Below are 25,918 nucleotides of genomic sequence, written 5' to 3' on the forward strand. Positions count from 1 at the left end.
AGGCCCCCCCGCCCCCAAATTTCTGCGAAGACGCATATTTCCCTGCCCTGATGCCTTCGCGCCACAAGCACACCATTTTAAATCCTTTCTCGAGGATGTTTATAGCGAGGCGACATGCACTCAATTTCCCTGTGCTCCTAAACCGACATATTTTGAGAGTTTGGAAATTTCACAGTCGTCTGTTTCTGACACTTTTCATTCAATTTAATAAACATTTATCAAGCACCTACTATTAATTTGCTTATTCTTTCTTTCAACAAATATTTAAGGAGTGCCTCTGATATCCGAGGCTCTGGAGATACAGAGGCAAACAAACGGATTTAACCTAGGATGAAGCTTACACTCTAGTAGGGGGGAGAGGAGACACAATAAACATAATGATATATGAGTGAAATATACATACTGTGTAAGGGAGGTGATATGTGCTATGCAGAAACCACAAGCAGCTTAGGGGGAAAGAGAGGGCTCTGAGGTCCCAAGGTGATGAGGGTGGTCCAGAAAGGCCTCACTGAGAAAGTGGCCTTGGAGAGCCACCCACAAACTTGAGACAGCGGCCATGCAGATATCTGGGAAGAGTGCCCCAATAAGGGGAACAGCAAAAGAAGAAGGGGAAGAGCAAATGCAAAAGCTCTGAAGTTAGGTCTTGTCTGATGTGTTCGGGGCACAGCAAGGAGCTAGGGGAGAGTAGCAGCAGAAACATCAGCTCCTACAAGAACTTGTAGGCCTGGGCAGGGTTTTTATTGTTGACTGAGGGACACAGGGAGCCACAGGGGCATTAGGAGATTTTTGTAGTGGAATGATGTACTCTTACCATGTGTAGGGTTTTCCCCAAAGCAGTATTCTCAGCAGTGTGGGGAGTGAAGGGACAAGTCACCACCCCTGCCTTTAAAAATTATACACCCTAGGAGTTCCCGTCGTGGCATAGTGGTTAACGAATCTGACTAGGAACCATGAGGTTTCGGGTTCAGTCCCTGCCCTTGCTCAGTGGGTTGACGATCCGGCGCGTTGCTGTGAGCTGTGGTGTGGGTTGCAGACGCGGCTTGGATCCCTCGTTGCTGTGGCTCTGGCGTAGGCCAGTGGCTACGGCTCTGATTCGACCCCTAGCCTGGGAACCTCCATATGCCGCACGAGCGGCCCAAGAAATAGCAAAAAGCCAAAAAAAAAAAAAAAAAAAAGTATACACCCTAGATGGGAAGATCACCATGTGCACAAAAGCTCCAGAGATGGAAGAACACAGTCCAAAGATGGAGCACAAAGGAGGGGGAAAGAGGAAGACGTCAAGGAGCTGATGTGAGTCAGGTCTTGAAGAATGAGAAAAATGTCTAGAAAGTCATAAGGATGTGTTGGCAGGGGTGGTAATTAGGGGACGGGATCAGACAGTGGCAGGCCACAGATGGCAAACTAAAAAAAAAAAAAATCTGTCTTCTTCAGCAAGCAATAGAGCTTTGGGTGAAGAGAATAACATGATCCCTGTCCAAACTTGTCTCCTGACCAAGAGCAAGCCTGGGCCCTGAGAGCTGGTGTTTAGGGACAGAGCTAAGTGAAAGCTGGGTAGATAGTCCCACGATGGTATTAATCCAAAGGGAGCTGGTTGTTGGACAGAGTTCAGGTGTGAGGCGAGAGGGTAGAAGCACAGGGCCATGAGCCCAGGATAAGGGGATGTGGAACACAATAGAAGGCAGTCTGGTGTGAGTCACTGAGCTCCAAAGGCATAGCTGCAGCTGCTTTGTCTGTGGTGAGTACAGCCTTGACAGCAAGTGTTGGTACCTATGAAAGGCCTCAAGCTGTCTTGGACAATCAGATGTTTGTGTTTGGAAGTGGCATCTGATGGGTGTGATGAGCCTGGAGAGGCTGACACAGGGAGATGACTTTGAAGGCTGATCGAAGTTACTCAAGCAAGAGATACAGTGGCCTTAAGCCGTACCGCGGAGGAGGGGACAGAAAGCAAGGAATGAACGTGGGGTTGCTTAGGTAGTTAGAACAGATGTGGGGACTGGAGAAAGGCGGCAAAGAGGAGAATGACTTTAAGGATTCACAAATGGGCGTTTGAGAGAATAATGCCATTGATTCAGAGAAGTAACACAGAAAGAAGATATAACAGAGACTGGCAGCTGTCCACCAAATTCCATTCCCACTTTCTTCCTCCATGTCAGAATTATAACTGGGCAGTCAGCTGCCCACCTTCGCTAAATTCCCAGCCTCTTTTGCCACTGGATGTGGCCTTGTGAAAGCTATTTTCCAACAGAATGTAAGCCAAAGTGATGTGTGTTTTCCAGGCCTAGTGCATAAAACCTATCACACGGCCTCTTCCCTTCTGCTTCTCTCTTCCCCTCCCCAGGCTGTAAAGGTGAACACTCCTGCCACCTAGGAAGCTACACATTGAAGATGATAGAGCCACCATCAACTTGCATCCCTGATTTGACCTGAGAGAAAATATGTATTTCTATTTTGTTGAACCAGGGTATTTTGGGTCCATCTGTTATAACATTTTATAGTCAATCCTAACTAACACAGAGGGAAAACTCTGGGAGATAGGCCACAGGTGTGGCTGTTAAAAAAAAAAAAAAAAGAATTTGATTTGATACAGCCTTTACGTCCATTGAAATTACCTGGATCCCTCAGGGGTTGGGGGGAGAGAGAATAAGAGCTTATGCTTCTTGGAGTTCCTATTGTGGCTTAGCTGTAACCAACCCGACTAGTATCCACAAGGTTTCAGGTTCGATCCCTGGCCTCACTCAGTAGATTAAGGATCTGGCGTTGCCACAAGCTGTGTTGTAGTTAAGAGACTCGGCTTGGATCTGGCGTTGTTGTGGCCATGGCATAGGTCGGTCAGCAGCTGCACCTCCAACTCGACCCTTAGCCTGGGAACTCCATATGCATAAAAAGCAAAATAAAAGACCAGTATGTCTGCTGTTCTCAAGCTGATTCCAGAGTCCCCTGTGGAAACTCTTGTAGAAGATGCAATGACTTTGTGGTTTTGTAAATTTTATCACTGAGGCTTCATTGGCTTAATTTACCTGCAATGCACTCTTCATAAAAAGGAGGTTCTGGGGAAAATGAGATTCAAATTCCTGGAAAGAAGAATAGCACATTTGAAAAAATTGTACTCAAGAACTGTTTAAAATTGATCTGAGGACTTCCCATTGTGGCTCAGCAGAAACAAATCTGAGTAGCATCACTGAAGACGTAGGTTCGATCCCTGGCCTTGCTCTGTGGATTAAGGATCTGGCATTGCCATGAGCTGTGGTATAGGTTGCAGATGTGGCTCGGATCTGGCGTTGCTGTGGCTGAGGTGCAGGACAGCGGCTACAACTCTGATTCAACCCCTAGTCTGTGAACCTCCATATGCCACAGGTACAGCCCTAAAAAGACCAAAAAAAAAAAAAAAATTGATTAGATAAGGTCAGACTTTAGAGAAAAAAATGCATCAGGTTTTTTGTTTGTTTTTTACGGACACACTGGTGGCACATGAAAGGTCCTGGGCCAGGGATTGAATGTGAGCCACAGTGTGACCTCTGCTGCAGCTGAAGCAATGCCAGATCCTTAATCCACTGCACTAGGTAGGTGATCAAACCCACACCTCCACAGGGACCCAAGCCACTGCAAGCACGTTCTTTTTTTTTTTTTTTTTTTTTTTTTTTTTTTTTGTCTTTTTGCCATTTCTTGGGCCGCTCCTGCGGCATATGGAGGTTCCCAGGCTAGGCAGTCTAATTGGAGCTGTAGCTGCTGGCCTACACCAGAGCCACAGCAACGCGGGATCCGAGCCGCGTCTGCAACCTACACCACAGCTCACGGCAACGCCAGATCCTTAACCCACTGAGCAAGGCCGGGGATCGAACCCGCAACCTCATGGTTCTTAGTCGGATTCCTAAACCACTGCGCCACGACGAGAACTCCTGCAATCACATTCTTAACCCACTGCACCATAGCAGGAACTCCAGACATTTTTAGGGGGGAAAAAAAAATCTTCATTTTCAAGTAAAATGTAAGCAAACGCAGTATTGCTAGTTTCATAAGACTGGAAAATAAACAGCCAGCTTTGGATTCATGACCTTCATTACCATGATTAAAACATAAGTGGACACCTTCTGTGGGTAGAATATGGAATTCAGAACAAAAACCATATTCACCACCAATTGACCATTTTCAGCTACATTCACTGAGAAGACACGAAGTAGAAAACCTCCTCAATGATGATCTGTCTTCAGTTTATGCAAAATTACACCTAAAAAAAAAAAAAAAGACCAAAACCCTGGAAAGTGTTCATTTTCTGCTCCTCACCACTCTGAATAACTGTTCATGTGAACATTTGTTCATTCTTTCTTCATTCATTAAATTTTTAATGAAACATACCAGACACCAGACCCTCTGGGGACACAGCAGAAAACAAAGATAGCTAAGGTCCTGCTTTCCTGGAATGGAGCTTACACTCAAGTGTATAAGGCAGACAATACACAAATAAATAAGCTTAGTACGTCATGCTGTTCTAGGTGCTTAAAAAAAAATGGGGGAATTGAGGGTGCAGAGAATAATGAAGGCAGATCCTATACCAAGAGGGAAGGACCTTTTGATTAAGTGACTTTTGAATAGAGACCTGAATGAAATGAGGGCATGGACTATGTAATTTTCTGTGTTCCTGGCAGAGGAAATAGCAAATCCAAGAGCCCTGAGGAATGTGCCTGGGATGGATAAAAACAATAAGGGAACTAGGAAGCCAAAAACAGAGAGTGTAGGAGCTGGAAGGTAGGAGATGAAATCAGAGAGAAAGTAGAGGCCTAGATCATGTATATTTTATACGACATGACAAAGACGTTCCATTTCATTCCAGTTGAGGTAAGCCATGGGTTTTTTTGTTTGTTTGTTTGTTTGTTTTAGGGCTGCATACACGTGGCATATGGAGGTTCCCAGGCTAGGGGTCCAATCAGAGCTACAGCTTCTGGCCTACACCACAGCCACAGCAACTCAGGATCCGAGCCATGTCTGTGACCTACACCACAGCTCACAGCAATGCCAGAGCCTTAACCCACTGAGTGAGGCCAGGCATCGAACCTGCAACCTCATGATTCCTAGTCGGATTTGTTTCTGCTGCACCACGAAGGGAACTCCAGCCATGGGTTTTTGGTTTGTTTGTTTTTTGTTTTGCTTTTCAGGGCTGTACCCATGGCATATAGAAGTTCCAGGCTAGGGGTCACATCAGAGCTGCAGCTGCTGGTCTACTCCACAGCCACAGCCACAGCCACAGCAACTCGGGATCCAAGCCATATCTATGACTTACATCGAAGTTCACAGCAATGGTGGATCCTTGACACACCGAACGAGGCCAGGGATCAAACCAGAGTCCTTTTGGACGCTAGTCGGGTTTGTAACCCACTGAGCTACAATGGGAACTCCCTGAAGTAAGCCATCTTTGATCAGAGAGTTTTGATTTGACTTTGGCTAACTTTGATCACTTTGCTGAGTGGGGAGTATTTCAAAGAAGTAAGAGAAAAGTAGGAAGACCAGTTAGCAGGCCATCACAGTAATCCCAAAAGGTCATGCTGGTTCAGAGGTGATGCTGGTTCTGAATTACTATCAGAGACAGTGCTAGGAGAATGCACCCAGAATGGGTGGTAGCAATGTACGTAGAAAAGGGGTAGAGTCATTGATATATGTGTTTTTAAAGGAACAGCCAACAGGATTTGCCAAAGGATTGGAAATGAAGGGTGGGTATGGGAGAGAGGAGTCCATAATGATTCCAAGGTTTGGCCTAAGCAACTGGAGGCTTGGCCATTTACTGAAATGGGGTTCACTGAGGGAGGAACAAATGTTGCTTTGAATGTGCTAAGTTGGAGATATCCGTGGACATCCAAGAGGAGGTGTTGAGTAAATAGTTGTATATATGCGTTTGGAACTCAGGGGAGAGAGGTTGGTACTGGAGACAAACATTTGAAAATAGCATGTAGATGCTATTAGAGCCATGGGACTAGATAAGATCACCCAGGGAGTGAGTTTAGACAGAAAAGAGGTCTTATGACTTTTAGAAATCAGAAAGATGGGGAGGATTTAGACAAAGGGGAATATAAAGGAGCCACTGATGGAGCGGGGGAGAGCCAAGACAGAGGTCACCCAGAGGCCAAGTAAAAGAAAGTGTTTTAAGGATGAGAGCGAGATCAAATGTTTTAAATGCTGCTGCTAAGTCAAGTAAGATGAGAACTGAAAATTGACCATTGGATTTGGGCATAAAGGTCATTGGTGATTTTTGTTTGTTTGTTTCTAAGGCATATGAAGTGGCCTATGAAGTTTCAGAGTCAATGACTGAATCCCAGCCATAGCTGTGACCTGAGCCGCAGCTGTAGCAATGCCAGATCCTTTAACCCACTGCACTGGACTGGGGATGGGACCTGTGTCTCAGCAGCAACCCAAGCTGCTACAGTCAGATTCTTAACCCACTGTGCCATGGTGGGAACCCCTCATTGGTGATCTTGATGAGAGTAGTTTTGGTGTCAGATATGAAAGCTTGACTGGAATGGACTAAAAAGAAAGAAAGTCATGTACATGCACACTGCATACACACATGAACAAAACACACACCCATTTACCTCATCCAACCAGAGGGTGGCTGGTTTCTAACTTTGGGGAGCCGGTCTGGAAGCAGACCTGGGTGAGGTCTGGGCACTGCCAGATGGAGAAGTAAGCACATGAAGAAGGTGCCACCCATTGACCACCTTTACTTATTTCATTGTATGGCTTCACATTGTATGGTTCCTTCAGTATCTTTTCTTAGCTTTCCTAAGAATTGTCACGTTGACAAATTACGCTAAACCTCTTTGAAAGGAATTACTGTCAGAGACTGTGCTAGGAGAATGCGCCCAGAATGAGCTCTGCTTGTTCATCTCATATTTCACCTGGTTAATGTTCTGCTTAGAAAGTCATTGCACAACAGCATCTTCTCTTCCCACAATAACAGACTGTCTTATCCACCAAATAAACAGTGTAAGGCTTTATTGTAAATTCTTAGCATAATAAAAGGACAATGAATTGCATTTCTATTTATTCTTGACAAAAAGCCTTTCCTGATGTTGTCATAATGGAATTCTTCTCTGAACCTCAGTAATCTATTTAAGATCTTCCTGTGTTAGTGCACTGATGATAGATTCCGTGCCTAATGCAGTTTGCAATTTGTTGCCTTCTTCCTTAACTTGGGATTAGATTTTCTGACCTAGAATGTTCCAGGGTAGTTTTCCATCTCTTCCTTTACTGAGGAAACAGAAACATCCAGAATAGTTAGGCTCTCTGTGGCCACATGAGGACAGAAGAGGGTAAGTAATAAGATAGGATTTCCCCCGCAGAGCATTCATGAAGCAGGAATGTAACTGACCTGCTGAGCTGTTTAAACAGCACAGGAGGGCAGCACAAGGCTAGAACTGTCAGCCCTAAGCCTGTAAACATTCCAAACTACAACCGTACTTAGGGTATACTTTTCTGAGTGCATACACGAGAGTTTTAATCTCCACCAAATTCAACTGAACTCTGAATCTGCATAGATTCTACCTATTAAACATTTTCAGATCATTTTCATACATTCCCCACATAATAATATGAATTTAATATTTATGTATTTTATCATAGCACAGTGTTGTAATAATTGTGCAGCCAAGATAAGTGTTATGACCCAAAGGAAGTGGAAATAAAGAGAAAAAGTGACTTGTCTATGGTCATATAAATTAGGAGCAAAGATAACAACCTAAACCTGATTATTTTCCACTAAACTTAGCTCTTCAGGAAGATACAGCCCTAGCCCCCCAAACACACACAAACACATACAGTGCCACCATGACATATTCATCTTGACTTCAGGTGCAAATCTAGAGTCTTTAACCTTTCCTGTATACTCCGGTGAGGTCAATTTCCATTCTCTAAACAAAATAAATGCAGAGTAGATAGCACACAATAAAAGATACTATTGGCAAAAAAATAAAAAACACAGGTGCAGCAAAGCTCAAAGATATAGCCTTCATTGAATTCTATTAGGTCCTAGATACGGCAGTCATGGAACCTGACAAGTCTACACCCCCTTCCAAGAGCAAGTGCCCCACCCCTAGACCTTGCACAGCATGGGCTCCTAAGAGCTATGGTTTATGATGGGTCCTGGCACAGATAACTCTGCCCAAAAGTAAGATGGTTATGAGTAAATCCAATCTTACACTATTATTGAAGAATTAGGACTGGGAAGTACTGTAAGAACCAGAAGGTCATAGTGAAAATAGCACAGACACTATGCATAATCGCTATGTGTTGAAATGATAGGCCATGGACTTCCATGGTAAAAGCGTCTAGAGCTCTCTACATTCCAAATGAACTTTTTTGTTGTCGTTCTTTTTTATTGCGGGACCTGCAGCACATGGAAGTTTCTAGGCTAGGGGTTGAATTGGAGCTGCAGCTGCTGGCCTATGCCACAGCCACAGAACACTGCAGATCCAAGCCGAACCTTTGATCTACACCAAAGCTGTGGCAGCTTGGGATCCCCAACCTACTGATTGAGGCTAGGGATCAAACTTACATCCTCACGGAGAGTATGTCAGGTCCTTAACCTGCTAAGCCACAATGGGAACTCCCCAAATGAACTTTTGATTCATGTTTACATGTGACTCAAGACACTGTAATTTGGTTTTTCCATGTTCTAAGGACTTGGCGGTATGGCTAACATTCCTGTCACAAATGTAAAACACACATGTACATATGTTCACACATATGAATACACCTGCACATACATTTGCACACTGAGCAGTGTTACCTTTGAGTAACCTTTGTTACCTTGAGAAAGGTAACAAATGAGATTGTTCTTTGCAACCAAAAGAACTTATACTCAACCACCATCAACAGATACTCTCCATAACCAAAATAAGCAACATTTGATCCCAACCAAGCTCACATGGAACATATGATTGATCAATGCTGTACTTCATTCACATATTATGTTTCTATTGATTATCTACAATGTGTCAGGCATTATATGAGTGCTGGAATTACAGAGGCACATAAGCAAAGAGACAAAAATAAGGTTTCTATATTTAAGACACTCCCAGCACAGTGGGAAAGCAAAGGAACATCATACAAGAACGGAAACAAATTTAGAAAAAAAAAACTTTTTTTTTTTTTTTTTGCCTTTTAGGGCCGCACCCATGGCATATGGAGGTTCTGGCTAGGGGTCAAATCGGAGCTACAGCTTCCAGCCTATGCCACAGCCACAGCAACTTGGGATCTGAGCCATGTCTGTGACCTACACCACAGCTCACGACAATGCCAGATCCTCAACCCACTGATGGAGGCCAGGGATTGAACCTGAAACCTCATGGTTACTAGTTGGATTTGTTTCCACTGCGCCACAACGGAAACCCCAAATTTAGAAAATCTAAGGAAACTATACTGATTGTCTAAATGGCAGATTCTTTTTTGCTTTTAAGTCATTCTAAAAGAGCTCTTCTAGCCAAGTCCAATTTATCAGAAAATATGAGATTTGTGTCAGTATACTGTATACCCAAGTGAAAAGACTAGAACAGAATTGTTATTTTTTTGTTGTTGTTGTAAAATTTTCTCTTCTTGTAATTTTTTTTTTTTTGGCTGCCCTGAAACACAGGGAGTTCTTGGGCCAGGGATCAGACCTGAGCCGCAGCTGCAGCAACACCAGATCCTTTAACCCACAGTGGTGGGCTGGGGATTGAACCTGTGTCTTGGCACTGCACAGATGCTGCCGATCCCATCCCACTGTGCTACAGGAGGAACTCCTAAATCACACCCCCCTCTTTAGGGCTGTACCTGCAGCATATGGAGGTTCCCAGGATAGGGGTCCAGTCGGAGCTATAGCTGCTGGCCTACACCTCAGCCATAGCAATGCCAGATCTGAGCCATGTCTGGGACCTACACCACAGCTTATGGCAACGCCAGATCTTTTTTTTTTTTTTTTTTTTTAATTTTCCCACTGTACAGCAAGGGGGTCAGGTTATCCTTACATGTATACATTACAATTACATTTTTCCCCCACCCTTTGTTCTGTTGCAACATGAGTATCTAGACATAGTTCTCAATGCTATTCAGCAGGATCTCCTTGTAAATCTATTCTAAGTTGTGTCTGATAAGCCCAAGCTCCCGATCCCTTCCACTCCCTCCCCCTCCCATCAGGCAGCCACAAGTCTCTTCTCCAAGTCCATGATTTTCTTTTCTGAGGAGATGTTCATTTGTGCTGGATATTAGATTCCAGTTATAAGTGATATCATATGGTATTTGTCTTTGTCTTTCTGGCTCATTTCACTCAGGATGAGATTCTCTAGTTCCATCCATGTTGTTGCAAATGGCATTATGTCATTCTTTTTTATGGCTGAGTAGTATTCCATTGTGTATATATACCACATCTTCCGAATCCAATCATCTGTCGATGGACATTTGGGTTGTTTCCATGTCTTGGCTATTGTGAATAGTGCTGCAATGAATATGCGGGTGCACATGTCTCTTTTAAGTGGAGTTTTGCAACGCCAGATCTTTAACCCACTGAGTAAGGCCAGAGATAGAACCTGAATCCTCATTGATCCTAGTCAGGTTTGTTAACCGCTGAACCATGACGCTAACTCCTAAATCATCATTCTTGAGTGCTCTGGTCACTGGGATGTAGAATAGTGTAATTAGATAGACAGTGTTAATAATTACCTTGCTCATCATGATTCATGCTGGCATCTCGGGATTTTATATGTGGTTATGAGGTTTTAGACTTAAAAGTTAGACTTTCCAAAGGAGTTCCCTGATGGCCTAAATGTTAAGGATCTGGTGTTGTCACTGCTGTGACATGGGTTTGATCCCTGGCCCGGGAACATCTGCATGTCACAGGCACAGCCAAAAAAAAAAAATTACACTTTCCTGATGCCTTGATTTGAGTGATTATCAGAGAGACAAGAGAATTAAAGGAAACAAAGACTTTAAAATAGACAAAAATGCACTTAGAAAAGGGAGAAGGAGGGAGATCTAAAAAAACAGTCTTTAAAACATGAGTCATCGCTATGCAGATCCAGATTTATCATAGGTCTCTATTTACTGGATTTAGTCTTAATCATGTAAGATAATTTTAAAAAATCCACCAGAACATACTCTAAGGTGTTTAGTTTGATTTTTTTAATACTATTTTATGCAGAGGGTTCTGTTGTTTTTTAAGCACTAGAGGTGCAAGTCAAACACCAACTCACACTTTAGATATACCACTCAGTTAATAAGATTATGTTGTGTTGGAGTGGTGCAATGGAATGATGGTGCAACAGGCCTCTTGGGAGCCCTGGGACGAAGGTTCGATGCCTGGCCTGGCACAGTGGGTGAAGGATTTGGCATTGCTGCCGCTTTTATTGCCGCAGCTTCTATTGCCACAGCTTTGGTTTAGGTTGCAACTGTGGCTCGGATCTGATCTCTGGCCCCAGAACTCCACATGCTGTGGGGTGGCCAAAAAGGAAAAAGATTATGTTGTGTTGATTCAACCAATTTTGGGTAACTGGAAATGCATATCAGTATCATTGTTCAGCAATTTCTTATCTTGGGATCACAACAATTTAAGAACCAATATTCACATAAATATGTACACCTAAATGGCAGGGGTTTTTTTTCTTTTCTTTTTTTTTTTTTTTAAAGTGCTTTATGATGTCAGGGTGACTACAGGAGAGCATGCCCAGAAAGTTGCTAAAGAAATGGATGGATAACTTCTTAGCTACTGATTGCGGAAATTCTGGAAGTCTGTTTCCTGAGTCATATGATGGACTGAATGGGTAAACCAATTCACTAGTAAGTTTCCTTTACTCATTAAAGGATTTTTTTTTTCATTGAACAAAGATGAAGTTTTATTTGATCACTTACTAATCTTACACTAACATTTCCAGCACATGTAAATGAACTAGTAGTTTCAAAGGAGTCATAGTTCTCTATCAACTCTTCATCCAATTCCCAGTTTTCGTTAGCGCCAGCTCTTCCCGTGCAAAAAAAAGTACTCAGTTTGTTTTACAGTTGTTGATTGCCTTGACAAAGTAAACAGTGTTTGAGTCAGTCTTAATCACTTTAATAGGTGAACAAAGAATCAATTCAGCTTATCTACATTTATTTTCCTTTATAAAGAAAAGGTCAATCCAACCCTGGCTTAGAAAACTTACCTCAACCAAACAAATGTACCTCTAGATAACGGAGCAGGATTTTAAAGTTCCTTCTTGGGCACAAATTGATGCCTTAGAAGGTAAGTAATCAAATGTCTACATTTACTAAATTTTACTATACCGAACATAATAAGAAAAATCCAGAGTCTAATTTTTGAAGGTGGAGGCTGTGAATGCTGGAAATGTCCAGAGCCTTCAAAATTTGACCCCATCTGCATAAACGTCCATACTTTTCCTCTACTTAATGACATGCTACCTAAAAATCTCACCTTCCTTTTGTAGAAATCTTGTTACAAATTAAAGTCTTCAAATTCCCCATTTAAAACCTAATAGAGTCCAATAAAATTGCCAAATTGTTAACATCTATGCTATTATCCAACTCTAAGGTAAACAGGTTTAGCTTAACCAGTTATTTAAGGCTGTTTTTGAGCACATTAAATTGTATCATTAAAAATTCTCCATAAACATATTTTTTTAAAAAACCAGCTTGCCTGCTTTTCTTTTCAAATAGATCCGGTCATGTCTATAACACAAAGTTTCACCGGAGCGTCTCATTTTGTAAGTATCGTAGCCTTCTAAGCCACCTGACACTGATTTTTAGGGGAACGTAAAAACATTTTTAAAAACTTGCTTGTTGGTTTGTGCTTCTTCTGGCTATTGCTTCTAGAGTCATCTCTGTTTTTAGTCTCAAAATTTGCATGACTGCCTTTTTGATTCTGCTTCAAGACTCATTCTTATCCATGCAACAAATATTGCTCGAAATTTGAGCAAGATGGGCTCAAGTCTAGTTATTTGCATCGCTTCCATAACAGAATCCATATTTTAAACAGGTACGACCTACACTTTTGGGTTTACTGTTGCTGCTAACCACTTCTTAGCGGGGCTGTCACCTTCGTTACGTTCGTTTTCCACGACAGATCTGATAGAGAGTGTTGGAGTTTTTATTACCGCTTGTATTTTCTCTGGTTTGGGGCTTACACTTAAACGCCCTGTTATCCATCTCCAATCCGTGCTCCTGGCAGAAAACACGATTTTCACGACGAACTACACATGAGGTCGGTAAATGCCGGACTCTGGAGGCGGGACCCTCGGCTGCCCCAAGTAGTAAACAAAGCCCCGCGCAGGCGCTGTGGCAGCAGAAAGGTAAACTGGTTCGCAGGCAGCCCCTGGAATTTTTCGTACAGTGAAGTGGGGAAAAAAAAAAAAAAAAAAAAAGCCACACCGCGTCCTAAGGTGATAAACTAGTTGGCTTTTTGTATTTTTATATAGTGCTGGCCTTTGTGTTTGAAGAGCTTGTGCGGCCTTCGGGGCCTCGCAGAGAAGCCCTTCGTAGAATTCCGGCCACAGGGAACTGTCGCTGGCGTGTCGTTTACTTCTACTAGACCCGTTTGTTCTCGCCGCGGAGTCCTGATTTTCTTTATTTGACTACAGCACCAATCCTTCGGGGCTGGGGGAACCTGGGGTGGGGGTGGGGGAAAGCCTTAGGATATTCCGAAAAACGTTTCTGCGCGCGGCATTCCCCCAATCATCGCGAGATCTGCCCGCGCGCACGGCGGAACACCCAAGTATACGTGTGCGCATGCGCTTGACTAATCAGTTTTAGCGCGAAACATTTTGAAACTCTTGTGCGGCGTTTGTCAACCGCGTTTGACCCTCGAGACGGCTTGGAGGAGCCGATAATTCTCGTTGACCCGATGGATTCAAGCACACGCCACCACATTCTTCGAAATTTTGCAGTCACAACTCCACATGCCTGTATGGTCGTTCCTCCTTTCTGTTACTGTACCTCGGCCGTGAACTCTGTGAGGACGTTTCAGCGAATCGTGTAGTAAAGGAGAGGACGTGGCAGAGCTATTAAGGCTCTAAAGCAGAAATGAGAGCTTTATGGGAAAGATAACCCTGGGAGCGACACAAAGGAATAAATCTGAAGGGCCAAGAAAAAAAAGGTTTTATTTTTACTGGAGACTGAGAAAGGATGTGAATGTGAATTAAGGTAATGCAGTGGGAAGGAGAAGATGGGAAAATTGGAGAGGTGAATGAAGGCAGTAACTATACAGCACAGTGGAGAGGGGAAACGAGGAAAACAGGACTGTTGGCAGTAGAGAAAGTTTCCCTTCAAATAGTGAGAACCTGTGCGTGTTTGTAAACAGGCACGAAAGGGCGCCCATTTAGTTCATCGTGTGAAAGGTAGAAGTTGGGGGATCCCGAAGTGAGTGGAGCAAGGAGGATGCTAAAAGCCAGAGTCCTGAGCAAGACTGAGGTTTGGATGAGGAAGAACAGTTAAGGGAACAGGAGTCAGGAATTTGGGCAGTGTCTAGAGAGAACTGACTAATCTGACCTCTTTCTCTCTCAGGATGTGTGGACATCTGCACAAGCAGTGGATTTGGGCATGCGGCATCTGAAAGGTACCACCTACACCTGAACTGTTCTCTTCCCATGAGCCTCCTGGTCCCTTCCACCTTTTCTCAGGCAGAACACAATGTGGATTTCATAGAGTGAAATGGTGGAACCAAGCCACTGGTGCATTACTAAAGTACATACTTCTAGCCTCTAGCCCTCTAGTTCACTAGTTAGGAGAGTCCATCTTGACATTAGCAGTAATTTTATGCAGCTTAGCCAGTATATTTTGATTCTTTGTGTACTGTCTGGAGTACAGGCAGAAAAAAGATAGACTACGTAGCTTTAGTAGACCAGCAAAGGCATGGTTTGTAGCTAAGCAATATGGCTTTATTCATAAGGAAAACTCAATATAGGAAGCCACAGGACTTAAGTTAGCTGTGATGGAGAAGGATCCAGGTATCAATAAAGAGAATGGGAGTTCCCATCATGGCTCAGTGGTTAACAAATCCGATTAGGAACCATGAGGTCGTGGGTTCAATCCCTGGCCTTGCTCAGTGGGTTAAGGATCTGGCATTGCCATGAGCTGTGGTGTAGGTTGCAGACGCGGCTCAGGTCCCGCGTTGCTGTGGCTCTGGCATAAGCCGGCGGCTACAGCTCCGATTCAACCCCTAGCCTGGGAACCTCCATATGCCGTGGGAGCGGCCTAAGGAAATGGCAAAAAGACCAATAAATAAATAAATAAATAAAATAGAATGGAAGTACTTTAATAAAAGTCCAGACATGGTAGTCCCCTGTCAAGAAGTTCTCCCTGGAGCACTTCATTTTGGCTGTCAAAAGTATAGCCTAGTAACTGGGCTATATGTGTGGATTTCATGGGGAAATGTGCCAGGAAAAATACATGGATGCAATGGTATAGGATTTCTGCCTTGAAGCCTGAGTGTCTCAGTTTTTGAGAGTGGGATCATCCAGGTGGAAGGGACATGACCTCTCAGTATGGTCACAGAAAGGGTGTAAAATTGAAAAATCAGACCTGAGGTTTGACCCTTGGCCATGCCAGTTACTCCGTGTTACCTCTCTGAGCCTTGGTTTCCCTGTTTGTAAAATAAGGATAATCATGCCTACCTCAAAGGATGACTGTAAAGATGAAATGAGATACTGTTGAAAAGACTACATGAGTTACTAGCACAGAACTTGATAACAAGAGTTTCTTCCTTGAGCCTCCCCACCCCCCCCCTTTTTTTTTTTTTTTTTTGCTTTTTAGGGCCACACCCGTAGCATATGGAAGTTCCCAGCCTAGGGGTTGCATCAGAGCTGTAGCTGCTGGCCTATGCCATGGCAACACAGGATCCGAGCCATGTCTGTGACCTACACACCAGCTCGTGGCAATGCTATATCCTTAACCCACTGAGTGAGGCCAGAGATTGAACCCACAATCTCATGGATATTAGTTGGGCTCGTTGCTGCTGAGCCACAGTGGGAACTTCTTACCACCACATTTATGCATGCCATCTCCCCACTAAAATGTGGATGGTCTTTTCGGCATAGACTCATCTGTGTTTAGAGAGCTGTAGGACAGATTCTTTACCTTGCCTGAAATTAGAATCAGCTGGGGAGCTTTAAAAGGCCATAATGCCCAGGCTTCACCCTAGACCAATTCGGTCAAAATCTCTGGGAGCAGAACCCAGACATCAGTATTTTTTTAAAGCTCTTAATTTTGCTGCTAATGTTGAGGACCACTGCTTTAAGAAGAAGGAGAAAAAAAATTAGGCGTATGGTTTAAGACCATCTATCTGGATAGCTACATATTTGAAAATTTTCTAGAGGAATAGGGCCAGAGGTGGGCAGATGAATAGGGCATAGTAAGCTCTATTCAGGAGAAAGACCACTATGATAGGAAGGTGGTAAGCATCCTGATTGGGGAAAGGTCCATGGTGAGGTCATTAATATAGGCCTCACTATTTACTGTAGAGATAGAAGACTGAGCCTCCTAGGTTGGTGACACAGATGATGAGGCGTTCATTGTTTTACCAGGTCCTGAATCTGGGGCCGTGAGCCTAGTGGGTGGCAGTAGTGGGGTGGGAGTACCCTTTACAACTGGGTCTGCTCCATTGGTTGGGGAGAGGCATCGAGGCATCGTTGACATTTATGTATGTGAGTGTCGTCCAGGGGGAAGGTGCATATAGGAGAGGAACCCTCTTCCCAGAGCTTCACAAGGTTGATGTGGCCGCTCTGACTACACAGGTGGTCCTGTCGGTGCTAACAGATGGGAAAGGTTGAGAATCGAGCCTGTTGTTGTAGCCTTTCAGTGAGTGGAGAATCACTTGGAATAGAAGGGATGGCATGTATGGATCAGGAATTTGAGCTTCTGAGAGACAAGTCCTCCCTTGTAGGGACAACTCTGTTTCTAGGGATATAAGCAATTCAGAAGTTGAAACCACCATACTACTTCAGCCACTTATGCCAAGACCTAAAGGTAGCAGTAATGGTCAGGACTATCTTCTGCCACATGGGGTAGCTTGTCTTTCCTTGGGTCTCTTTTCTTGAGAATCACATTAGTTTGTCTAGTCCCTAACAAGAGCTTTGCTGAAGTGGCTGAAACTGTTGCCTAGGTAAGGAGATGGCATCCAGAGACTATGCAGGGGCTGGTAATTGGAGGTTATGAAGTAGGGGGATAGTAGATTATGCACAAGTGAGGAGTGGGATGGGGTAGAAGGATCGGAGACTTGGGGTGAGAGCGGAAGCATGTTGAAAGTTAGAAACAGGAAAATCCCAAGTGGTGACAGTTTAAACTTTTATCAAAGTGTGTCAAACGAGTCCTTCCTGAGATCCTGTGACCGGAAATACCCGAGTCAGACTGCTCTGTTGGGCTTTTGCAAAATGTAAGAAGGTGAACTGAATAGATGACTCTTAAACTCTCACCCGTATCAAGGGCATAAAAAAGTCAAGATGAAGACTGGAAAAGGGATTTTGAAGAGGATATTTGAGTAGAGTTAGACAAACGAGTCAGGGAAAGAGGGAAGTTGCCCCACTCTTCCCTCAGCCCCAGTGCTTCCCTCTCTACAGCAAATTGGGGGTAGGAGAAAACCTTTAAGTTAAGGGGCAAATTTCAACTATGATCCTGGACTGGATATTTTAATTACTAACTTTTCTCTTTCTTTTTTGGCTTTTTGCCATTTCTTGGGCCGCTCCTGCGGCATATGGAGTTTCCCAGGCTAGGGGTCCAATCGGAGCTGTAGCTGCCAGCCTACGCCAGAGCCACAGCAACGCAGGATCCAAGCTGCGTCTGCGACCTACACCACAGCTCACGGCAACGCCAGATCATTAACCTACTGAGCAAGGGCAGGGGTTGAACCCGCAACCTCATGGCTCCTAGTCGGATTCGTTAACCACTGCGCCACGACGGGAACTCCTAATTACTAACGTTTCTTACCTAAAAGTGACCAGAAAGAAAGAGAAATGGGACTGTTCAAGTTTTCATTCAGGGTTGGGAGGAGAACCAGCCCCTGCAGAGAGTTTTCACAGGGACAGTGGGAAATAAAAATCAAGTTGCTTTATGTAAAATCATGCTTGTTTAACATGCCGGAACACTGTTGTTGAGAACCTAATCCTTTTTTAGATCCTAGAGGTCTAAAGATAAATTAAATGACATTCTTCCCTATAAGAATCAATGAACACAATGCAGTATAATTTGTGCAATAATAGACACAATATATGTCAAGATTAAAGCAGTGCTATAGGAAGAGAGGTGTGAGTAATTTACTTTAGAGGAGTGAGGGGTTCAAGGGACCTAGAACCTCAGAGAAGATGATAGCCAGCAGAGTTTGAGAGGGGAATATGTGCCCCCTAGGAGGACAGGGCAGAGGAAGCCAGGTCAGAGCTAAGCTGGGGAGGGTGGCACTGCGTGTTGTGCATGTGGCAGAACTATACGCAGTGTGAGATGTGCGTATTCAGGAGGGTGATTCAAATGGAGGTGAAGTGGAGGCCAAAGGTATTGTGGCTGTTAGCAGGCTCACGAGTGAAGAGTTCATGCAATTTTAAAAACACAGACACACACACTCTGATGCCAGCATTTTGTCTGTCAGAAAGTTCCTCCCTATCCTTGTCCTTTCTCTTTATAAAATTTGCTACACTTGTTAGAGAGTGTTGACAGGGTAATACAGGTATCTTCTCTATCTCATTGCCTACCGCTGTTTGAATCCACTCTATACCAGATTAAGCCGAGTCAGACTCTGCCTCCTAAGAATTTAGATCAGAACTTTGAGAGACTGGGTCATATGTTTTCTCTCCCCCCTTATTGAAGTATGATTGACTAATAAAAATTATATATATTTAAGGTGTACAGTGTGATGTTTGATAAATGTATACATTGTGAAATGATGACCACAACCAAGACAATTAACACCTCATGTCACTTAGTTACCATTTTTGTGTGTGTGGTGAGAATGCTTGAAATATCTCAGCAGAGTAAAGTATGCATCATTATTAACTATAGTCACCAGTGCTGTATGTACATTAGGTCTCCAGAACTTATTTATCCCATAATTAAAAGTTGTATCCTTTGACCAGTATCTCTCTGTTTTCCCCAATCCTCCAGCTCTGGTAACCACCATTCTACTCACTGATACTTTGAATTCAACTATTTTACATTCCACATATAAGTGAGATAGATCATGAAGCATTTGTCTTTCTCTGTCTGGCTTATTTTACTTAATATCCCCCGTGTTCATCCATGTTGTCACAAATGGCAGGATTTCCTTCTTTTTAAAGGCAGAATAATACTCCATTGAGTGGTTGTGTGTGGTGTATTTGTGTATCACGTTTTCTTTATCTTCTCATCCATCAACAGACACCATCTCTTGGCTACTATGAATGGTGCTTTGGTGAACATGGGAGTATAGATATCTCTTCGAGACAATGATTTCATTTCCTTTAGCTCTATACCCAGAGGTGGGATTGCTGGATCATATGATGGTTCTATTTTTAGTTGAGACTTGGTCATTTAGGTAAGAGCATTGAACTTGTAAGGTGTCATGTAAGTTTCAGAGCCAATGCCACTGTTTGGGGGCCAGTAATCAGAGGGAGCTGCTCTCAAAAGAGAAGCAGATCAATGCAGCTAATTGAAGGAGGGTGACTAGGAAACAGTAGGTCCTGGAGCCTCAGAGAGAAAGAGCCGGATTCAGTGGATACTTGGCCCTGACAGCTTTCTCTCCCTTAACTTCAGTCCCATCTTGGGTCTAACTGCCACTTCCTGTTTTTGAGTTCCCTGCAGTTTCTTCTGAGTCTGTAATATATCCACCTCCTCCTTAGTGGCTTTCTTTTTTCCCCTTAGACAACACTACAATGTGGCTAGTTGTGTTCTCCCCTTCCTCATGTTCTTGGCCTAATAAGAAACCACATACTTTCCAGAATAGGAACACACACATACGCAGCAGGGACACTTTCTAACTCACTACAGTTTGAGTATGCCTAGAAAATGTAGGTCTCTTACTGATTTCTGGAGTTTTCACCCATGTATAAGCTGTCTATTACTGTGTAGCAAAATTCCCCCAAACTTAGGAACTCAATAATAAACAGTTCTCATTTCTGTGGGTCAGGACTTTGAGAGCAGTTTAGCTGGGCATTCCTGGCCTGGGACTCACAAAGTTTCAGTCAGCATTGTCTGGACTGTAGTCCCGTGTCTAGGGCTGGAGGATCTGCTGCCAAGGCAGCTTGCCTCCCTGGTTGCTAGTTGGTGCTGGTTGATGAGAGGCCTGCGTTTTCCATATATGAACCTCTTCACAAGACAGCTTTCCTGTCCTTGTAACATTGTGGCAGGCTTTCCCCAGAATGAGTAATCCAATGATCCAAGAGGGAGAGACCCAGGTAGAAATTGTCCTTACTATGATCTAGCCTCGCAAGTTATAGAGAAACACTTCTGCCACGTTCTCCTCATTGGAAACAGGTAGTAAGTCTGACCCATATGGGATCTGGCCTTGCTGTGAGCTGTGGTGTAGGTCACACATGCAGCTGGGATCCGGGTTGCTGTGGCTGTGGTGTGGGCCAGCAGCTGCAGCTCCAATTTGAACCCTATCCTGGGAACTTCCATATGCCAGCCCTAAAAAGATACACACACACACAGCCTGACCTACATTCAAGGGAAGTAGTAGTAGGTGTCATATTTGAAGGGGGACATAGCAAAGAATTGGTGGACATATTTGATTATTTTATTTTTTTGCTTTTCAGGGCCACACCTGCAGCATATGGAGGTTCCCAGGCTAGGGGTCAAATCAGAGCTATAGCTGCTGGCCTATACCGCAGCCACAGCAACGCAGGATCCGAGCCATGTTTGCGACCTATACCACAGCTCAGGGCCACACCAGATCCTTAACCCACTGAGCGAGGCCAGGGATCAAACCCGCAACTTCATGGTTCCTAGTTGGATTTGTTTCTGCTGTGCCACAATGGGAACTCCTGGTGGACATATTTTAAAACCACAACTGTTAAATTATAGGAAAAAAAGTGTCCAATTCAGTTTCAAATATAGTTCAATTTCATTACTTAAATGGTTCCTTATAACTCTCCTTTGGATGAAAATGTTTCATCCTTCATGATGCCTCCCAAGGAGGTCCTGTCATCTGAAGATAACATCCATTTGTATGGGGCTGAGGAGTAATGTATACATCTTTGTGGAACTGGCGAGAGACAGAGTATCCCTTGACTTCATTCTGGACTTAGAGTATGCACTGGCAGGTTTCCAGCATGATGCCCCTCTTGGCCTAATCACTGGGGAACCTGCTGGCATGTGATGCTGAAGCCTGCAGCTGGTGAATTCATGGCCCATTTTTGCCTTCAGGCGAATTTCCCAGGGAGTATCGGCCTCTGTTTCCCCTTGGTCCTTGCTATGGTGTCACCTGACCTGACCATGGCAGGACCTCTGGCTGTTGGTTTCAGTGTCCATGTGCCCAGGGAGTAGGAAATGCTTGAGATAGTTGACTGTTCTACATGCCTGAGTACATGGTAGGAAACTTGCTATAGACCCAAACAACCATGCAAAGTGCAGGGAGTGGGGTGTGAAGGGCTTAGACAGTGGTCCCCAAAGGGGAGCAAAGGCAGAGATCTCTTGCTCTGAGTGCTTCTCAACATGGAGGAAACTTACTGTGCTATGCAGAGAAAGGGCCACTAAAGATATTCACCCTAACAACTGGAACCTGTGATTATATTACCTTACAAGGCAAAAGGGACTTTAGAAGTAAGTTAAGGACCTTGAGAGAGATTGTCCTGGATTATCTGGGTCCAACCTAATGCCTTTGCAGTCTGAGGTCAGGGTCAAAAGGAGATGTGAAGTCTATGGAATAATGGTTAGAGAGATACAAAGTTGTTGGTTTTTAAGATGGAGTAAGAGGGCTACAAGCCAAGGAATGTTGGGTGGCAAGGACACACATTCTCTCTCTGTGGCCTCCAGAAAGGAACATAGCTCTGTTGTCACCATGATCTTAGCCCAGTAAGACGCTTGGTGGAGCTCTAACCTCCAGTACTATAAGATAATACGTTTGTGTTGTTTTAAGCCACTAGGTTTGTGGTAATTTGAAAGAACCACAAGAGAAAATGAATACACTAACATCCGCCTTTGGTCTAGAAAAAGGTCAGGCCCAGTGACTGACGGCTTTATTCTCCTTTATATTTCTTTTCTCTCTGAACTTGAGACTGGGAGGGAGAAACGAGACTCTTACCTCCATGTGGTATGTCCTCGTCCACCATACAGCAGAATTTATTACCTCTGCATTTTCATTTAGACGATAAAGTTGAAAGTAAGTAAACACCCACACACTCTTCACTGAGATTCACCAGTTAACATTTTGCCATATTTACTTTCCCTTTCTAATCATGTGCCTGCATATTTTTTGCTGTTAAATGATTTGAGGGTAACTCGCATTTGTCTAAACCTTTTATCCTTAATACTTGGGCATCTCCTAAGAATAAGATGATTCCTTTTTTTTTTGGCCGTGCCCTGGCATGTGAAAGTTCCTGGGTCAGGGATCTAACCTGAACCACAGCACAACCTGAGCTGCTGCAGTGACAATGCTGGATCCTTAACCCACTGCACCACAAGGGAACTCTAAGAATAAGATGATTCTTATTCTTAGGACCTATTTAACCACAATTCCTTTCTCACACCTAATAGGAATAATAATTCCATGATATTGTTTAATATCCAGTTCACAGTACTGTTTCCTCAGTTGTCTGAAGAATGTTTTAGAGCTATTTTATACCAACTCTCTCCCCTCACCAGTCAGCATCTCATCAAATTACATGCTTTGCGATTGATTTTCCTTAATCTTTTTAATCTGTAACAGCTCATCCTTCTTAATTCATGATATCAGCTTTCTGGTGAGCAGACTAGTTCTCTCAGAGAATATTTTCTCAGTTTGGTTGATTATTTTTTCATGATGTCCTTAACTTGTTTCTCCAACCCCCACCTTTTTTTTTTTTTTTTTTTTTTTTTTTTTTTTTTTTAACTAGGCACTATGTGTAGAGGTTTGACTGGATTTAGGTTAATGTTTTTAGAAAGAATACTTCATTAGTAATGTTGGATAGGTTCCATTGCTTTATATTAGGCACTAATATCAAGTTGTCCCACTGTTAGGATGTTAAATTTGGTCATTTGGTTAAGATGGTGACACCCTCTCCCATTCCCACCATTAAAAAAGGCCACATTTCCTTTCACAGTTTATAAATAATCTACAAACAACACGTCCCCAACTTTTCATCTAATAGTTTGAATACCTGATATAGTCCTTACCTGAATCACTTATTTTACTGGGGTCTGCAAAAATAGTGTTCTAAAAGTTATAGTCTGCATTTAATTCTGCTGGCATTCTTTTGTAAAATTATCTTTCTTCTAAGAACTATTTGAATGAATCTCTCAGTGGTCAGTTGGTTAGTGGTTTGCTTTCAGTTTTGGTTAAAACAATTAGAAAGCTCCTGTTTTTTTAAAAAATATGTTACTCCTTTATTGGAGCTATTCAGTAATATCTCAGTAGTATCTCCAGTGTTTACAGTTGTTTGTTTCTGTGGTTCCCAGTGTTTACAGTTGTTTATTTCTGTGGTTTTTATTATTTTTTTAATTTTTATTTTGCTTTTTAGGGCTGCTCTTATGACATATGGAGGTTTCCAGGCTAGGGGTTGAATCGGAGCTACAGCTACCGGCCTGTACCACAGCTACAGCAACATCAGATCTGAGCTGCATGTGCGATGTACACCACAGCTCACGGCAAAGCTGGATCCTTAACGCACTGAGCGAGGCCAGGGATCGAACCCCCAAGCTCATTGTTCCTAGTCAGATTCCTTTCCGCTGCACCACAAAGGGAACTTCCCAGGAGCTTTTAAAATCTTCGCAGTTCATCATTGTAGGATTTGAGGTTAGAGGTGGGTGAGAGGTTCACCAATCTATGGTAAAAGGGAAGAAAAACTAATAGATGGGAACCAAGAACCAGCATGGCATTTTGACTGCACTGGTTCTCAGGAAGATCGGTTTGTGGAAGTTGAGGATCTAGAAATTAGTTTCCATAGAACTGTCTGCATGCTCTGGGACCCCTTGGAAAGTTTTTGCCTGTCCCAGTCTGAAGACCTGCTCTATGCTAGCTAACAATCTGAGCAAAATCTTCCATATTTGGTTGATGATAAGTAAAGGCAAAAATAAAGGAATTTCAAGAATGACTTTCAAAACAAAAAAAGTAGCATGGATTTCAAGCCTAGTTTTTTTCTCTTTTTAATTTATTGGAATATAGTTGACTTCCAAAGTTGTGTTAATTTCAGGTGTACAGCAAAATAAATCAGTTATACATATACATATATCCATTCCTTTTCAGCTTCTTTTCCCATGTAGGTTATTACATAGTACTGAGTAAATTTCCCTGTGCTATATGGTTGGTCCTTGTTACCTGTCTATTTTATATGCAGTTGAGTGTATATATCACTCACAACCCCCTCATTTTATCTCCCCCTCCCATCATGTTTACTCTTTGGTAAACATAAATTTGTTTAGGAATTTTTGAGTCTGCTTCTGTTTTGTAAGTTCTATTGTATCATTGTTATTGATTCTACATGTTAGTGATCTCGTGATATTTGCCTTTCTCTGACCTACTTCACTTGCTGTGATAATTTTTAGGTCTATCCATGTTGCTGTAAATGGCATTATTTCATGTCAAGCTTATTGTTTTGCTATAAACTATTTTTGAATTTTAGAAGCTGAATATTAATTCCTTCTTTCTTTTCATTACTTTTGTAACTTCTAAATCATGCCACACTCATATCTCCAAGACAAATTAAATCCCCTGGCAGAGGAGAAAAAAAATCACATAAACCATTTTCAGAATGTTACCCAGCTACACAAGTATTGTGGGGTTTTATGGGTTTGGTTGGAAGACAACTTTATTTTCTTCCAAATGGCCAGGAATAAGTTTGGTGATTACAGATTTAATATTTTCAACAGAATTAGTATATTACAAAGATTTTCCGTTGTGGCTCAGCAGGTTACAAATCCGACTAGTATCCATGAGGATGTTGGTTTGATCCCTGGCCTTGCTCAGTGGGTTAAGGATCTGGTGTTGCCATGAGCTATGGTGTAGGTCACAGATGAGGCTTGGATCCCATGTGGCTGTGGCTGGCAGCTGCAGCTGTGATTTGACCTCTAGCCTGGGAATTTCCATGTGCCACAGGTGCAGCCCTAAAAAGCAAAAAAAAAAAAAAAAAAAAAAAGAGAGAATTAGCATATTACATAACATGTTTTGTAGTTATCTTTAATAATATTTCAGACTGTGATTCCTTATAAAATTTGCTTATTTTATCATTCAGCTATGATGTTACACATGGAGTCATCCTAAAAAAAAATGAATAACTTGGTCTCTGTTTTCGGTCAAACAATTTAAAAGAATATATATTTTTTTCTTTTTACAGCCATACCTATGGCATATGGAAGTTCCCAGGCTAGGGGTCAAATCGGAGCTACAGCTGCAGGCCTGTGCCACTGCCATAGCAGCACTGGATCTGAGCCTCATCTGCAACCTATACCGAAGCTCATTGCAATGCTGGATCCTTAACCCACTGACTGAGACCCTGGGATCAAACCTGCATCCTCATGGACACTGTGTCAGGTTCCTGCTGAGTCACAACAGGAACTCATAAAGCAATATTTAAAGGCTTATAGTAGTGAATCACATCAATCATATTAAATTGACAAGTTATAGAGTTCCTGTTGTGGCTCAGTGGGTTAAGAATCTGACTAGTATGCATGAGGTTGTGGGTTTGGTCCCTGGCCCCACTCTGGGTTAAAGGATCTAGTGTTGCTGTGAGCTGTGGAGGTCACAGGCATGGTTCGGGTATGGTGCTGATATGGCGCTTCTGTGGCTGTAGTGCAGGCCAGCAGCTACAGCTTAGATTTGACC

The 25,918-nt window shown here is 43.0% G+C and overlaps 2 protein-coding genes across 2 annotated transcripts in view; both read left to right on the plus strand.

Annotated features, from left to right (window-relative positions):
- The first annotated feature begins 13,746 nt into the window (after positions 1-13,746).
- Positions 13,747-25,918, plus strand: part of DUSP16 (dual specificity phosphatase 16) — a 209,326-nt gene continuing 197,154 nt past the window's right edge. Inside the window, exons 1-2 of the mRNA XM_084956723.1 lie at positions 13,747-14,148; positions 14,509-14,560. The gene's annotated coding sequence lies outside the window, so the exon portion shown is untranslated. The remainder of the gene's footprint in view (positions 14,149-14,508; positions 14,561-25,918) is intronic.
- GPR19 (G protein-coupled receptor 19) overlaps positions 13,747-25,918 on the plus strand; it is a 39,477-nt gene continuing 27,305 nt past the window's right edge. The window contains exons 1-2 of the mRNA XM_021092330.2: positions 13,747-14,148; positions 14,509-14,560. The gene's annotated coding sequence lies outside the window, so the exon portion shown is untranslated. The remainder of the gene's footprint in view (positions 14,149-14,508; positions 14,561-25,918) is intronic.

The sequence above is a fragment of the Sus scrofa genome, chromosome 5 (genome assembly GCF_054392235.1).
Source record: "Sus scrofa isolate SSC_HxYL_T2T_F1_AM1 chromosome 5, Sscrofa_HxYL_maternal_Yorkshire_Landrace_v2.0, whole genome shotgun sequence".
In the NCBI taxonomy this organism is placed as follows: Eukaryota; Metazoa; Chordata; class Mammalia; order Artiodactyla; family Suidae; genus Sus; species Sus scrofa.